Here is a 16,428-nt window from a genome sequence, read left to right as displayed (position 1 = left end):
TGCCACTGTAGCAAGGCAACAAGTATTTAAATAGGTCTCCACCCCTAGGAGACCATATACATAGCAACTAGTAGCAAACTACATGGCTCAGTCACTAAGTATCACTATGTATAGGAACCATTAAGAAAGCTATATGGTTCAATCACTAGGTTTTAAATAGTAGAATATACCAGAAAGAAAATGAAATACATATCTGCATCAATAAGCATCAGCCCACAGGGATATGGATGTGGCAGCAGTGAGACAGTGAACAAGGGTAAAACATGCTTTATGGATATGTGTGCGTATGTGTGTGACTGGAAGAGTAGAGAAGGGAGAGGCAGTTTGAAAGGAGCAATTCCCTAACTGCGATGTTTCAGCACATCAATGTTTATATGCTGAACAAAACGTTGAACTGCTCCTCCCACAGAAATGCATTGGGTCATATTGGAGGTGGCGGGGGGGGGGGGGGGGGGTCTTTATTTCCTTGGACCCACAATCTGCTCTGGACCATTTTCAAACTCAATCCGCCCAAATATTTAACTCACAGTGATAAGTGGCATCTGAGCCCCTTACAGCCGCAGGATGAACTGACCCCAGATATTCAATGCAAAGGCATGCACAACTCTCAGCATTGAATATCCAGCTCTCAGTGGTCACCTGGAAGTTAAATGAGCAAACTTTAGCACATAAAGTTTTGCTGTCTTAACTTTATGGGGCTACTTAGCCAGCTAGTGGACAGAAAATCACCACTAACTAGCTAAACAGGTGTTCTGCCCACACTCTACTACTAATCATTTCTATAGCTCTACTAGACATATGCAGCACTGTATACATTATATGCAGGTACTTTCTCTGTCCCTAGAGGGCTCACAATCTAAGTTTTTGTATCTGGGGGTGACGGAGGGTTAAGTGACTTGCCCAAGGTCACAAGGAGCTGCAGTGGGAATTGAACCCAGATTACCAGGATCCAAGCCTGCTGCACTAACCATTAGGCCACTCCTCTCCCACACTTTGCCCCCTGTCCGCTCCTAATCAAACTGGTTAGGAAATGGCCAGTAAGCAGTGATATTCAGCAGCACTAACCAGTTAAGTGCTGCTTAATATCATGCGCTGGGTCAGTCGGGGAGGGTTTGACTAGGCAGGAGGCTCTCCTGCCCAATTAAACCCTTTTGAATTTCAGATGGAAAGTGTCTTTTCACCATGTCAATTTTGGTCCCATTTTCCTCCAGATAGACAATCAGAGGAACAAGCATTTTCCATTTATGTGTACATTTCTTTCCGATATTCTTTTTGGGTTGGAAACATTGGGTAAGTTTCTGGAGGGCAGATCCATAAAAAGTTGTTTGCCATATACCTCAGTGAGAAAGAAACAGAGAATGGACTTTTCTATTAGTTCTGCTGGGGTCTTCCATGTGACCGAGACTGGCTACTGGCAGAGATAGCACTCAAGGCTTGATGGACCCTGGATCTGTGTCTGCACGGCACATCATATGTTCTTATCTTTAAAAGCCTGCTACTTTAAATTAGTCAACTTTGTTTTAGAAATGTGTCCTTGAACAGCCAAGGCCTTCCTTAGAATGAACTTACAAGGAAGCGGTTTTGTATGTACAAGTGCAAACTTACTGCTTTGCTAAACGAGGCTGATCTTCCACGTGTTACCTATTTCCAACAGGGGATGTTGTAAAATGGATCAGCTACTTTGTTATATATGCAGCTGGAATGATAATGATGTACAACACTGGAATATCCTATGATTAAAGACTGCATCTACCAAATAAGAATCAAGTCCTCACTTGCCCTCAAGTCACACAGTTCCATTCTCAGTAGGTGCCAGAGTCTTTAAGAGTCCTATACAAGTTATACAACTATACAGAGGAAAAACACAATGCTGATTGTACAACATACATTTTGCAATGCTAAGTGGGAGCAATTCTATAAGTGTCTGCTTTTAGGCGTCCCACTGCTGTGCGGTGAAAGCCTATCTTATAATAGCATATGGGCATCCAGATTCCACTACAAAATACTGTTGTAACCTGGCATCAGCATCAGGGGCGTAGCTACGGGTGGGCCCAGGCTCACCCAATTTCAGCCCAGGCCCGCCCAGAGCCAGCGCCAGCTCCCATTGCCGGCCACTGCTGCTTTTCCTGATGAGCAGCAGGGCCGGCGCTACAAAAAGAAGAAGCGCTCAGCTGACTGAGCTGAGCGCCAACGCGTCGCTAAGGACGAGAAAAAATGTTTTAAAAAAAATGCGGCACCGCAGGCAGCCTCAAAGCATTGGCTGCTGGCTCTGCAGGCTCCGCCCGTCTCTTACGTCACTGCCCCTGGAGCGAAGCAGGGGCAGTGACGTAAGAGACGGGAGGAGCCTGCAGAGCCAGCAGCCAATGCTTCGAGGCTGCGGGTGCCTGCGGTGCCGCGTTTTTTAAAAAACATTTTTTCTCGTCGGGTTAGCATTGGCGCTCAGCTCAGTCAGCTGAGCGCTTCTTCTTTTTGAAGCGCCGGCCCTGCTGCTCATCAGGAAAAGCAGCAGTGGCCGGCAATGGGAGCTGGGGCTGGTGGGCCTGAATCGGGAGAGGGAAAATGGATGGCAGCATGGGGAGAAAGAGGGAAAATGGAAGGATGGGGAGAGAAAGAGGGAAAACAGATGGGAGGATGGCAGAGAAAGAGGGAAAACGGAGGATGGGGAGAGAAAGAGGGAAAACAGATGGGAGGATGGCAGAGAAAGAGGGAAAATGGAAGGATGGGGAGAGAAAGAGGGAAAACAGATGGGAGGATGGCAGAGAAAGAGGGAAAATGGAAAGATGGGGAGAGAAAGAGGGAAAACAGATGGGAGGATGGCAGAGAATGAGGGAAAATGGAAGGATGGGGAGAGAAAGAGGGAAAACAGATGGGAGGATGGCAGAGAATGAGGGAAAATGGAAGGATGGGGAGAGAAAGAGGGAAAACAGATGGGAGGATGGCAGAGAATGAAGGAAAATGGAAGGATGGGGAGAGAAAGAGGGAAAACAGATGGGAGGATGGCAGAGAAAGATGGAAAATGGAAGGATGGGGAGAGAAAGAGGGAAAACAGATGGGAGGATGGCAGAGAAAGAGGGAAAATGGAGGATGGGGAGAGAAAGAGAGAAAACAGATGGGTGGATGGCAGAGAAAGAGGGAAAATGGAAGGATGGAGAGAGAAAGAGGGAAAACAGATGGGAGGATGGCAGAGAAAGAGGGAAAACGGAGGATGGGGACAGAAAGAGGGAAAACGGAGGATGGGGAGAGAAAGAGGGAAAACAGATGGGAGGATGGCAGAGAAAGAGGGAAAACAGAGGATGGGGAAAGAAAGAGGGAAAACAGATGGGAGGATGGGGAGAGAAAGAGGGAAAACAGATTGGAGGATGGCAGAGAAAGAGGGGAGATGGATGAAAGGATGCAGAGAAAAAGGGGAGAGACTGGAAGGATGTGGAGAGAGAAGGGACACTAAACAGAAAAGGGTAGAGAGATAGACACTGGTTAGAAGGAGGGAGAGAGACATTAGATGGAAGGATCAGGAGAGAGGGTAGATGGTGGAAGGATGGGGAGAGAAAGAGGGAAGACGCTGGATGGAAGGGTAGGGAGAAAGAGGTGACACGATGGAAGGATGCAGAAAGAAAGAGGGGAGACTATTGGAAGGATGGGGAGAGAGAGGGGAGAGCTGCTGCATGGAAAGGGGGAGTAGTGAAAGATTGGAGAATAAGAGGAAGGGGCATGGGGAGAACAAGGGTGAGGAAAAGATGAAAAGCCATAAGTAGATGAAGGAAATTAAAGAACGGATAGTAAGAATGAATTAAATCTGGACACAGAGAGAGGCAGAAAAATATTGAAGAAAGCAAAGAAAAAGGAGAGAAAAATGACAAATGGCCAGGAAACCCTGGCAGAAGAGTTAAGCGAAAACGAAGGAAAGCAGAATCTAGAGACTGGGAGCAACACAATGAGAAAAAGTAAATGGCCATACATCAAAGGTAAAGAAAATAATTTTATTTTTAATTTAGGATAAAGTAATATGGTGTTAATAAAGTTTCAGAGACCAATACTTCCTTCCTTAGGTCAGGAGAGGATACCGTAACAGCATTATACTGACCTGAGGCAGGAGGTTTTGGCCTCTGAAAGCTCACTGAAAAGGATTAGGCTATTAAATAAATTGTCTGAAATCTGATGCACTGAAAAGCAGCAATTTACCCTGTGTGACAAATGCATCTGAGTGTGACTAAATTTTGCTGGGGGGGGGGGGGTAGAGAGAAAATTTTGTGCCCACCCACTTTGGGTTCAGGCCCACCCAAAATTGGCAGTCTGGCTACGCCACTGATCAGCATACTTACATGTACATAACCGCAGAAATACCAGCCATAGACTTGACGTACCTGCGGTTATTATGTTTAAATCATCTTTATTAAATGAGACTGTGCACATACCTGGCACAAGACAGTATTTTGTAAATTGTTCACATAAATGGCAACTCCATTCATGCTCCTTCCATGCTCCACTCATGTGAATACCCACCTTGAATCTACATATTATGCCACTTATGCACACCCTTACGGAATAGCAATCAGTAGCCCTGCCACCAGTTTAACGTGCATAAGTGTACACTTACCCATGAACAAGCTAGTATTCTGTACATTTACCTAATCAAATGGTATGTAAATGCTGGCACCTTTTTTACAGAATTGCCTTAATATGTCTGGTGAAAGCTTTATCTAAAGAATGATAACATCAGAGGCCGACCGAAACTGATGGTTTTGGTTCCGGCTGAAACTGGACCTCCCTCTCACGAGACTACCACGAGATGTCTTGGCAGCCATTTTAAAGTGGAGGAGGCAATGGGCAGAGCAGGCCTTGTAAAGGTAGGCTTGGGGTAGGCCTACTGATGGTCAGGGGCAGGGGGAGGGTGCAGAGAGTTTTGGTTTTAGCTGAAAACTCCCCGGCATTTTCAGCAGAAGGCCGAAACCTGAATCTGGATTTTAGGTCGGTTTCAGTGCCAAATCTGAAAATGAAACTGAAATTTGGTCAGCCTCTAGATAAAACATTAATTACTTGGAGGGAGATCTAGCCATCTCTGCTCCTTGTGAGTCAAAGGAGTTCTGAAAGTTAGGCTGATATCCTCAAAGTTGATATTCTGATTTTAAATCAAACTATTGTATGTTTATGTATTTCAAGCAGGCAGAAGTAGAGGCTGACTGAAGACGAGTTCACCACTGGAGATATAGTCCAACAGTCTTTTATTGATGAAAATAAAGGGAATGGGGCTTGATATACCACCTTTCTGTGATTTTTGTTACTACATTCAAAGTGCTTTACATAGTATATACAGGTACTTATTTGTACCTGGGGCAATAGAGGGTTAAGTGACTTGCCCAGAGTCACAAGGAGCTGCAGTGGGAATTGAACCCAGTTCCCCAGGATCAGAGTCTACTGCACTAACCACTAGGCTACTCCTCCACTCCACAAAGGAAAGACCTGACATGGGCTGTGTTTCGGCGCATACAAGCTCCTACATCAGGGGTCAAACAATAAGTTCTAGATGGAGGCACAGGACCACAGCTTAGCACATATACGAAACTGTAGAACTTCAATAAATCTGAGCACTGAAAGCGAGTGGGCAAACACTTGCAACGACTGTAGGAACAAATTCACTTCTACTTTTCCTGTACATATCTAATATAATAAAACGCACCGTGAACGTTCTGTGAAGCCGGAAGCTTGAAGCCGGAAGTCTGAAGCCTTGAAGCCTGAAGCCTGAAGCCTGAAGCCTTGAAGCCTTGAAGCCATCTGACGTCACTCCCAGGCTGAGGCTGAAGGGTTCGGGGATTCGTGGTGTGAAGCCTTCAAGCCAGCCAGCCGTCTCTGCCCCGCCCTCGCGACAAAACAAACAAATCCGGAAGCGAAACGTCAGGGAAGGAGGCGGCGCTCCCGACGTCTAGCCTTCCCTTCGCTGTGTTCCGCCTTCAAAACAAGGCGGAACACAGCGAAGGGAAGGCTAGACGTCGGGAGCGCCGCCTCCTTCCCTGACGCTTCGCTGCACGAACCGCCACGGAGGTAAAGTTAAAAAGAATTAAAAAAAAAAAAAAAAAGGAAGCATGGATGCGAAGGGGGGGGGGGGCATGGATGCGAAGGGGTGGGGGGGCATGGATGCGAGGCATGGATGCGAAGGGGGGGGGGCATGGATGCGAAGGGGGGGGGAGGGAAGAAGAGGGCGGGCCAGGCTGGGACATGGGAGAGAGCGTAGCATGGATGCGAGGGGGGGGGGGTCATGGAAGGGCGAGAGGGGACTTGCTGGAAGAGGATGAATGGAGGCGGCAGGGGACAGAGGAGCATGGATTACAGAGCAGGCCTCAGGCAGAGAGGGGAAATGCTGGATAGGGAAAAATGGAGGGGCCAGGTGACAGATGAGCATGGATGGGCATGGATTGGAAGGGCAGGACTCAGGGAGAGGGGAATTGCTGGATAGGGATGAATGGAGGGGACAGATGGGCATGGATGGATATGGATTACAGAGCAGGCCTCAGGCAGAGAGGGGAAATGCTGGATAGGGAAAAATGGAGGGGCCAGGTGACAGATGAGCATGGATGGGCATGGATTGGAAGGGCAGGACTCAGGGAGAGGGGAATTGCTGGATAGGGATGAATGGAGGGGACAGATGGGCATGGATGGATATGGATTGCAGGGCAGGCCTCAAGCAGAGAGGGGACATGCTGGATAGGGATGAATGGAGGGGGCAGGTGACAGACAAACATGGATGGCCATGGATTGGGAGGGCAGGGCTCACGGACAGAGGGGAATTGCTGGAAAAGGATGAATGGAGGGGGCAGGGGACAGATGGCCATGGATTGGGAGGGCACGGCTCACACTCTCTCTCTCATATACAATGTCTTTCTCACTCTCACACACTCTGTCTCACACTGTATCACATTCACTCTCTATGTGCCACACAGTCACTCACACACTCGCTTGGTCTCATACACTCACTGAAACAGAGAATCTGTGTCTCACACACACTCTCTCTCTCGCCCACACACACACACTCTCACTCACACTGTGTCTCACATACACACTTGCACACACTCTCATTCTCACACACACACTCTCTCACAAACACACTCACACCCAGACTCACGCTCTCTCTCACACAATCACACTTTCACTCCGACTCTCAAACAGTCACTCTCACATACACTCTCCCAAACATACACACTCCGAGGAAAACCTTGCTAGCGCCCGTTTCATTTGTGTCAGAAACGGGCCTTTTTTACTAGTAAATAAATAAAACAGCGTATAATAATACAGTAATACTAGACATCCACCTCTGATATAAGGGTGTAGTTTTATAACTTTTTTTTTCTGTATGTAAAGCATAGTTCCATGCACAGAAACAGGACCTTCTATAAAACTGTACAGGGGTATTTATGCACAAAAAGAAGGTGCACCAAAAGATAATGCCTACTTGTATGCGATCTCCTAGGAGTGTGTTTTGAGAGGAGCTGCAAAGTATATCTGCATTTTATAAAATATATGTTTTTAAATGAAGAGTACTTGTACACATTTATATATCATTAAAAGCAAGAGTAGACTTCTGCAAATGTATTTGTATAGTACTGGAAGTCACTGCACAACCCTAAATATTGGCTTTTTTTTTTTTTACACATAGGTACCCTGTTATAAACTTAGATCCTAAAAGATCATCTTAGAAGCCAGAATCATGAAATGAAAGCCAAGTTAACAAGAGCAAGCCAATACATTCCTAAGCTAAGGAGGTTTTTACTTCAAGCAAGTATTTCTATGAGGTGACAGGATTTATGGCCAAATACCTTCCTGACTAGTATCAGTAACTCTAACCTTAAAATATGCAAGCAGTGCAACTATGTTAAAAATAAATCTATTATAGAGCATTGCCGCACATGGAATATGCACATTTAGGAGAGAAATCTGTGGGCCAAAAAGAAGCATGCAATCACAATTTTAAAAAAGGGAAAAATAATACTGTAATTGTATTTTACAATTGTAAAAAGGAAAGTGAAGAATAGCTACTTAGGTCAAGCACTGAACTTATCTTGAATGTTCTCCAATACTGTAAGCTTATGGCGCCAGAGCTGAAGGTCTCGGGCAACCTCAAGGTCCTTGGAGAATAAAATTCTGAGCTGCTCCATGAACAGATTCCCCAGGTCATATGCACATGGGCTGCTCTTGAGATTTCTTTAATTATTTATTTTTAAGGCTAACAATTGTTAAATATTAATGTGAGATTTCTGCTAAAAGTTAGACTTTACGTTTACCAGGTATACCATCTTTATGTTTCAATCTTTTTATTGTTATCTGCAAAGTAACCTTTGGCCAATAATACCAACAAATACAACATTTTGTTCACAAATAACCAACAGCTCTTACATCAAGACCACATGAAACTTGTTGCACATGATGAATTTGCCAACAACATCTACAGGTGAAAGCCTTATTAACTACATGCTACTAATACAATAATTCAACCTTTTATAGAATAAACAACACCCTACCCCCCATTTCCTCCCACCCACCCCCAACCCACACCCGTGCCATGTCATACAGCCTAGGAATTCAAGATTCTGCTGCGTGCTACTGCCGTCAGGGAATCCCAAAACGGGGGCCAGGTCCTGCAAAAATAATCTCTCTTAGAGGAGGATAAATCCCCCACACCTCTGTGTTCTAACGAGCAGAGAAAAATCATCTTGGATCGCCATTGTTGCAAAGTTGGCGGCTCTGTGGTTATCCAATGTTGAAGAATAGCCTTCTTACCAATAAGAACCACCCTTTTTTAAGAATGGCCTCAACCCTTTGGGCAAAGACGGGGAAATCCTGAAGATATCAAAGAGTTGGGACGGACTCAGACGCCAAATGACCCCCCCCCCCATAGGTGTGAGACATGCAGACACACTTGCCTCCAAAACTCTATAATAGATGGGCAAGTTCAAAACATATGTCCCAAATCTGCAGGAGAACAAGCGCATTTAGCACATCTATCGTCCTCTCTCATAGTTGCTCTAAAAGCCCTATGTGGTGATATATACATCCGCATTAAAAACTTGTAAAGGGTCTCTCTCAGCGTCACATTTTCTGTTAACTTTTGAATGCCCAAAAGACATGTCTTCAACTTATCTCCCTGGAGACCCACTGACAATTCTCTATTCCATTGATTCACTAATTTTTCATAATCATATTCCCCCAATTGTTCCCGAAGGCCAGAGTGGTAATATTTGAGGGGGACTGACAATTGAGTGTCCAGCCCTAGAATAGTGAGAAGCTTTTCCTATGTTACCAGCATTAGAGAAGCGGGAGGGAGAGACCTGATGTAATGGCGCAGCTGAAACAAAGAAAAGAAATCCCTCCCCTCCAACCCATACTGTAGTTGCAAATCTTCCAGAGACTTAAGAGTACCATCCTCTGTGTATAACTGGTGTAGGTAACGTATCCCCTTTGACACCCAGATGGCAAAGTTTGGAGAGGTAGAACCTGGTGGAAAGTCTACATTGCTTCGCAAAGGCAATAAGAGAGAGGACACTGCTGAAAGCCATAAAAGCGACACATCCACCGTCAAGTCCTCCTTAGAGGTAACAACAAAGGTGCAAATGCGGCTGGCATGCGTAGCCTCTTTGGCGATGCATGTAAGCAGGCACTAAAATGGCTCGGAGCAAACAATCCCATTTCTACCATGGTACATGAGAAGTAATTTGTATTCTGAAATCAATCACTGAGATGGCGCATATTGCTCGCCACTGACAATAACTTAATATTCAACAACCCCAAACCTACTTGTGTCCGGGGAAGAAAAAGTTGCGAAGCCGCTGCCCTGGGTCTCTTGCCCTGCCAAACGTAACGCGTAACCAGGCGAGTCACAAACCGCTCATCTCTATGATTAAGGAATATAGGCAGCATCTGCAAAACATACGCCCACTTAGGTACCAACATCATATTGTAAAGAGCTATTCTGCCCATAATAGATAGTGGTAGCGACTGCCACATCTGCAATGTTTGTCTAGTACTGGAGTGTAAGGGGTCCAAATTCAGCTCATAAAGCAGTGACAAGTCGGCAGGAATCAGGACCCCCAAATATTTCAGAGGTCCAGAAGTCCAAGAAAGGGGAAACTCCCCCTCCCAAGTCTCCCTAATCTTAGCCTGAATCGGGAAGGCTACTGATTTCTGTAAATTTAAAGTAAAACCAGGAAAATAACTAAATTCCTCGAGTAAATTGGGTAGAGATTGTTGAGGCCTCATCAGGGTCACTAATATATCATCTGCAAATGCTAACGTCTTGACCGAGAGCGAAGGCAGAGTAATACCTGAAATTTCAGAATCTATTTGAATGGTACACAACAGGGGCTCTAAATAGAGAAGAAATAACAATGGGGACAAAGGACACCCCTGCCACGTTCCACAAGACACTGAAAATGAAGAAGAGCACAGTCCATTTAGCACTAGTGATGCCCTTGGCTGGGAATAGAGCGCAGCGATTGCTTGTAGAAACCAGCCTGCAATTCCCACATACTTCAATGTACCTTATCAAAGGCCTTCTCTGCGTCTAGACTGACCAGAAGCAGTGGCTCCTTAGTGAAATGACTGTGTGCAATTGCTAAACAAACCTTGCGCACATTAATGGAGGAGTGACGGCCACGCAAAAACCCCACCTGTCCCTCTCTCACCAAAGATGGAACGTGCGGAGCAAGACGATCTGCTAAAACCCTTGACAAAATCTTTAAGTCCACATTAATAAGTGAGATTGGCCTATATGAACCCCGACGATCTGGCGGCCTGCCTGGCTTGGGTATTAAAGCAATCAATGCCTCAGAGTGTCTAGGAAAAGAGCCCATGGAAAGCGAGGCTTCGAAAAATGCCATCAGTGGACCACAAATTTGTGGAAACATAAACTGGTAGTATTCCGCTGCATACCTGTCCGGACCCAGAGCAGTGCCCCGCCTAAGGGATTTAACCACACTCTGGATCTCCTTAGCGCAAAGGGGGGCATTCCGCTGAGACAAGGCCTCCGGTGAAAGGCACGGCATGCCAGAATCCTTCAAATAGTCAACCACAGAAGGCCCAGCATGAGACTCCGGAGCAGCATACAAGGACGCGTAGTAATCATGTAAGATCTGAGCAATTCCTGATGAATGACTCTCCCTCGTACCATCTGGTGCTATCAGGGACAAAATAAATCTGTTACCCCCCCCCCCCCCCCAAGTCTTGGTGACCCTGGCCAACAACCTGCCAGATTTATTACCAAATCTATGAATTGAAAAGGAACGGTGAAAAAGTTGTTTTTTGGTACATTCGTGAATCATGGAATTTAACGCTGCCAAAGTCAACAACATCGCCTCTCTAGTCAGTGAAGACGGCGCCGCCAAGTGCGCTCACTTTGCCGCCTGATATTTACGTTCCAACTGAATTATACCTCGGGCTATCCACTAAGCACGGGCACACACATATGCGATGATGTCACCCCTCAAAACTACCTTTGATGTTTCCCAATATAATTGCGCCTCCGGTTCATGACATGCATTAGCTTCCACAAACTTCGACCACTTCTGATGTAAGTATTCCTGAAAGTTCACATCCTCCGCTAAATGTGAGGGAAACCTCCACTGATTCTGACGAAGTCGCGAAGCACCCAAATTAAAGTATGATCAGATACCTCCATGGGCCCGATCTCAGCATGCATAACCAGCGGGAAAAGAGTGGCATCTATTAGGATGTAGTCCAGATGCGACCAAGTACCATGAGCTCGTGACAAATGGGTACAATCACATACACTAGGATTAATCAACCGCCTTGAGTCTACCAAGTTCAAGGCCTTAAAAAGATATGGCAAGTCTCTACCCCCGCCCATCGCCACTCCCGCACCTGGGGCGGACTTATCTTGCTGCCCATCCATCACTTGATTAAAGTCTCCCAAAATGACCCAAGGAGCGGCAGAGTAATGAATACCCAAACACACCAAATGCTGGAAGAAAGAATGGTTATACACATTGGGCCCATAGATATTAAGGAGAAAAACTTCCTGACCCATGATATTCAGGTGCAAAAGAATGTAACGTCCATTCCCGTCCCGTGCTACCACCCAGGCTTTACATTGCAGATTTTTATAAATGAGGACCGCTACTCCCCCCTTCCTACTCCATGCCAAAGCAAAAAAGCAGTCCCCCACCCACCACTGTCTTAACTTTAAATGTTCTGCATCAGACAATTTGGTTTCTTGAAGGCATGCAAGAGATTATCTTGTGACATAGTAATGCGGACAGAATTCTTGTCCTTTTGACAGGAGGTGTGATACCTGATACATTCCAAGAGATTAATCTCAGAACTGGCAACTTAGACAGGATCCCAACCCCAGAATGCAATATATGCCACAAAACTTAAAGCCCAAAAAACTCCCGGGCGCCCAGCCTTCACCCGGGAATCCGTGAAGTCCCGTCATGTATGAGACCCTGACCAGCAGATTGACCCCCTATGTATGGCATGACAACTCCCACAACCAACACCAACATCCACAGCACGGACCTCCCAACTTGTAACTTCCCCCCTCCCCCCTCTAATCCCCATCCCAACAAAACCCTCCCTCTCACCCTCATCTCCCCCGTCCATCCCCCAACGTCTTAACCCGGCCCTCCCTATTACCCAGCGAAGGCTCAAGTGATCACATACGATGACTGGGGGAGTCCCCCCCTCGCAAGAAAAGTCCTACAGCAACAGTAGACTCAAATGAGTAATCAAGTCACTAACCTTCACAAGCACGCACACCTTATATGACACACCCTACACACACTCTTTCAGTTGCTGACCCCTCCCGTTTTATATCAGCACCAGACATTAATAGTCGTGGCTCTCTTATATGACACGTGAATGCCTCACTGGCAACAAACATTTTGTAAGGCACCCCACTCACAGTGCAAGCCCAAAGCTCTCCTCTCCTTCACTCCTCTTTCTTCCACTTTCATACATGCAATTCCTGCACGCAGGACATTACATGCAATTCCCGCACGCAGAAAATCACACGCAGTTCCCACATGCAGGAAACCACACATAACTCCTGCATGCATGTACACCATATGCTATACACACATATCTAGTACTACCCCCGCCATTTTGTTCCAACACTAAGCGCAGACTAAGCAGCCAGGGGGTATATGGCTCCATTCCAAGAGTCACAAATGTCTCGAAAGCGGCCAAACAAGGCCGTCAAATAACTGTAGTATTTCTCCAGCACTATGGCCCAACTTAGACTGGCTCAAGGCAGCCCCATTAACCAGTTGGATGCGCTTTCTGGGGAGTCATATGAGCGCCATTGTCCATTGTCACAGATTCACAAAACTGCAGGATATCTCAGTTGAAACTTATAATTCTTCTCCACCAGTCGCGCACACACTGGAGAAAACAACCTGCGTCGCTCTGAGAGAGCAGCAGAGTAATTCTGGAATACCCGGACTTGCATGCCATCATAGCGCACCTCTTCGCTGTGCGAGCGATAGTAGTGAAGAAAGGAGTCCTTCTGCGCCGAGTTATGAAACTTGGCAATAACAACTCTGGGCCTCCGCTCCCCAGTCTGCTTAGATCTCAATCGGTGTGCCCTTTCCAAACAAACTGATGCCGGCACATCCACTGAGGACAACAAAGGGATGAGCCATTGTTCAAACTCTTGACTCAAGGTCTTTTCTGGTACCGATTCCGGGATTCCTACAAACCGTAAATTATATCTACGTGCACGATTCTCCAAGTCTTCAAGCTTATTCTGCTGAGAACTGACCAACTCTGTTAGTCGCGTGAGCTCCGCTATGCTGACCTGTGCACTGTCTTCCAAATCTGATAATCTACACTCCAGCTCTCCCGTTCTACGAGCCAAGTCAGAGGTAAGTTGTGAAATGCCCGCAATTTGTTCAGACAATTGTTGGAGGTGCAAGTCCAGTGCCTGTACCACAGACGCGGTACGCTCAGCAATCACCCTCTCTGTGCATGTTAACTGCGGGGCCTGTACCTGATCCGCCATCTTGTCCTCAGCATGCCGATTATGTTCTGGCCATTTCTTGGCTGATTTAGACGCCATCACGACTGGTAAAGTAAAAAATGTGTCCATATAACTTGCAGAATCCTTACGTATCCAAAGTGCGTGTAGTTTAAACGTTTAATCCACCGATGTAAAAGGATTGGAGAAGAGCAGATGTGGTTTCTCTTCAGAATTAGATTGTAAGCTCTGTCGAGCAGGGACTGTCTTTTCATGTTCAAGTGTACAGCGCTACGTATGTAGCGCTACAGAAATGATAAGTAGTAGTCCCTCTTCACAAAAGTGGTGATAGGAAAGAAGCTGGAAACTACAGGCCGGTATGCCTCACTTCGGTTATTGGAAAAGTAATGGAAGCGATGATGAAGGAAAGGATAGTGAATTTCATGGAAGCCAATAAGTTGCAAGATCCAAGACAACATGGTTTTACCAAAGGTAAATCATGCCAAACGAATCTCATTGAATTCTTTGACTGGGTGACCAGAGAACTGAATCAAGGACGTGCTCTTGAATAAACTTAACAGGCTGAAGATAGGACCCAACATGGTGAACTGGATTAGGAACTGGTTGACAGACAGACGCCAGAGGGTGGTGGTTAATGGAATTTGCTCGGATGAGGGAAAGGTGAGTAGTGGAGTGCCTCAGGGATCGGTGCTTGGGCCGATTCTGTTCAATATATTTGTGAGTGACATTGCCAAAGGGTTAGAAGGTAAAGTTTGCCTTTTTGTGGATGATACCAAGATTTGTAACAAAGTGGACACCTTTGAGGGAGTAGAAAACATGAAAAAGGATCTGCACAAGCTAGAAGAATGGTCTAATGTTTGGCAATTAAAATTCAATGCGAAGAAATGCAAAGTGATGCACTTAGGGAATAGAAATCCACGGGAAAAGTATGTGTTAGGCGGTGAGAGTCTGTTATGTACAGACGGGGAGTGGGATCTTGGGGTGATAGTATCTGAGGATCTGAAGGCGACGAAACAGTGTGACAAGGTGGTGGCCATAGCCAAAAGGTTGCTAGGCTGTATAGAGAGAGGTGTGACCAGCAGAAGAAAATAGGTGTTGATGCTCCTGTACAAGTCATTGGTGAGGCCCCACCTGGAGTATTGCATTTAGTTTTGGAGGCCTTATTTTGCAAAGGATGTAAAAAGAATTGAAGCGGTGCAAAGAAAAGCTACAAAAATGGTATGGGATTTGCGTTACAAGAAGAATGATGAGAGACTTGCCAACCTGAACATGAATACCCTGGAGGGCAGGAGAAACAGGGGTGCTATGATACAGATGTTCAAATATTTGAAAGGTATTAATCCGCAAACAAACCTTTTCCGGAGATGGTAAGGCGGTAGAACTAGAGAACATGAAATGAGGTTGAAGGGGGGCAGACTCAAGAAAAATGTCAGGAAGTATTTTTTCACGGAGAGAGTGGTGAATACTTGGAAAGCCCTCCCGAAGGAGGTGGTGGCGATGAAAACGGCAACAGAATTCAAAATGTGTGGGATAAACATAAAGGAATCCTGTTCAAAAGAAATGGATCCTTAGTAGCTTAGCAGAGATTGGGTTACAGCACCGGTGGGTAGGAAGCGGGGCTAGTGGTTGGGAGGTGGGACTAGTACTGGGCAGACTTCTACAGTCTGTGCCCTGAAAATGGCAGATACAAATCAAGGTCAGGTATACATATAAAGTAGCATATATGAGTTTATCTTGTTGGGCAGACTGGATGGACCCTACAGGTCTTTTTCTAACGTCACCTACTATGTTACTATGATTGAGGAGGGGACCCCTGAGCAGCTCCAGGCACACACGTCCGACGCTCCTCACCGCATCACGTGATCTCTGGTATGCCATCTTTAAAGCAGTGCAATATTAGACAAGGTTTAGTTCAAACTGGACACAAATTTATCCCAGTTCTCTATGTATCAAACGCTAGCTCGATTTGATCACTTGGCTTCCCGTTTCAAAAATCTAATAGTAGTCTCAAGTTAACATTTTCATCATTTATTCAATCTCAGGGATGACTTTCTACATCGGAGTCGGCAACCATGGTCCTCCAGGGCCACGATGGGTTTTCAAGATTTCCACAATGAATATGCAGGAGATCTATTTGCATGAATTGAAAGAAGTACATGCAAATCCATCTCATGCATATTCATTAAGAAAATCTTGAAAACCCAACTGGGTTGTGACCCTTGAGCATCGTGGTTGCTCACCCTTGGTCTACTGCATACCACTATGTTGGTCACTGGCAACTGTGGGAGCCCAAGTCAGTGCTGCTGGTTCAGTAACTGCTGGTGTGTGCTGATAATGTGCTGATCAAAGGGTTAAATTATCTTGAAACCATATCCCTTCATCAGACTGACATCCTCATATTCGCCCCTGACCGGTAACACTGTATGGAAGCTACTGTTCAGCTTACTTAA

The 16,428-nt window shown here is 45.9% G+C and overlaps 1 protein-coding gene across 1 annotated transcript in view; it reads right to left on the bottom strand.

Moving 5' to 3' along the window:
• The window catches only part of NRIP1 (nuclear receptor interacting protein 1), a 178,913-nt gene that overhangs the window by 71,326 nt on the left and 91,159 nt on the right, over nt 1-16,428 (bottom strand). The window lies entirely within an intron of this gene.

Source organism: Microcaecilia unicolor, chromosome 5 (assembly GCF_901765095.1).
Source record: "Microcaecilia unicolor chromosome 5, aMicUni1.1, whole genome shotgun sequence".
NCBI classification, from domain to species: domain Eukaryota; kingdom Metazoa; phylum Chordata; class Amphibia; order Gymnophiona; family Siphonopidae; genus Microcaecilia; species Microcaecilia unicolor.
This window is presented reverse-complemented; position numbering and strand designations above follow the sequence as displayed.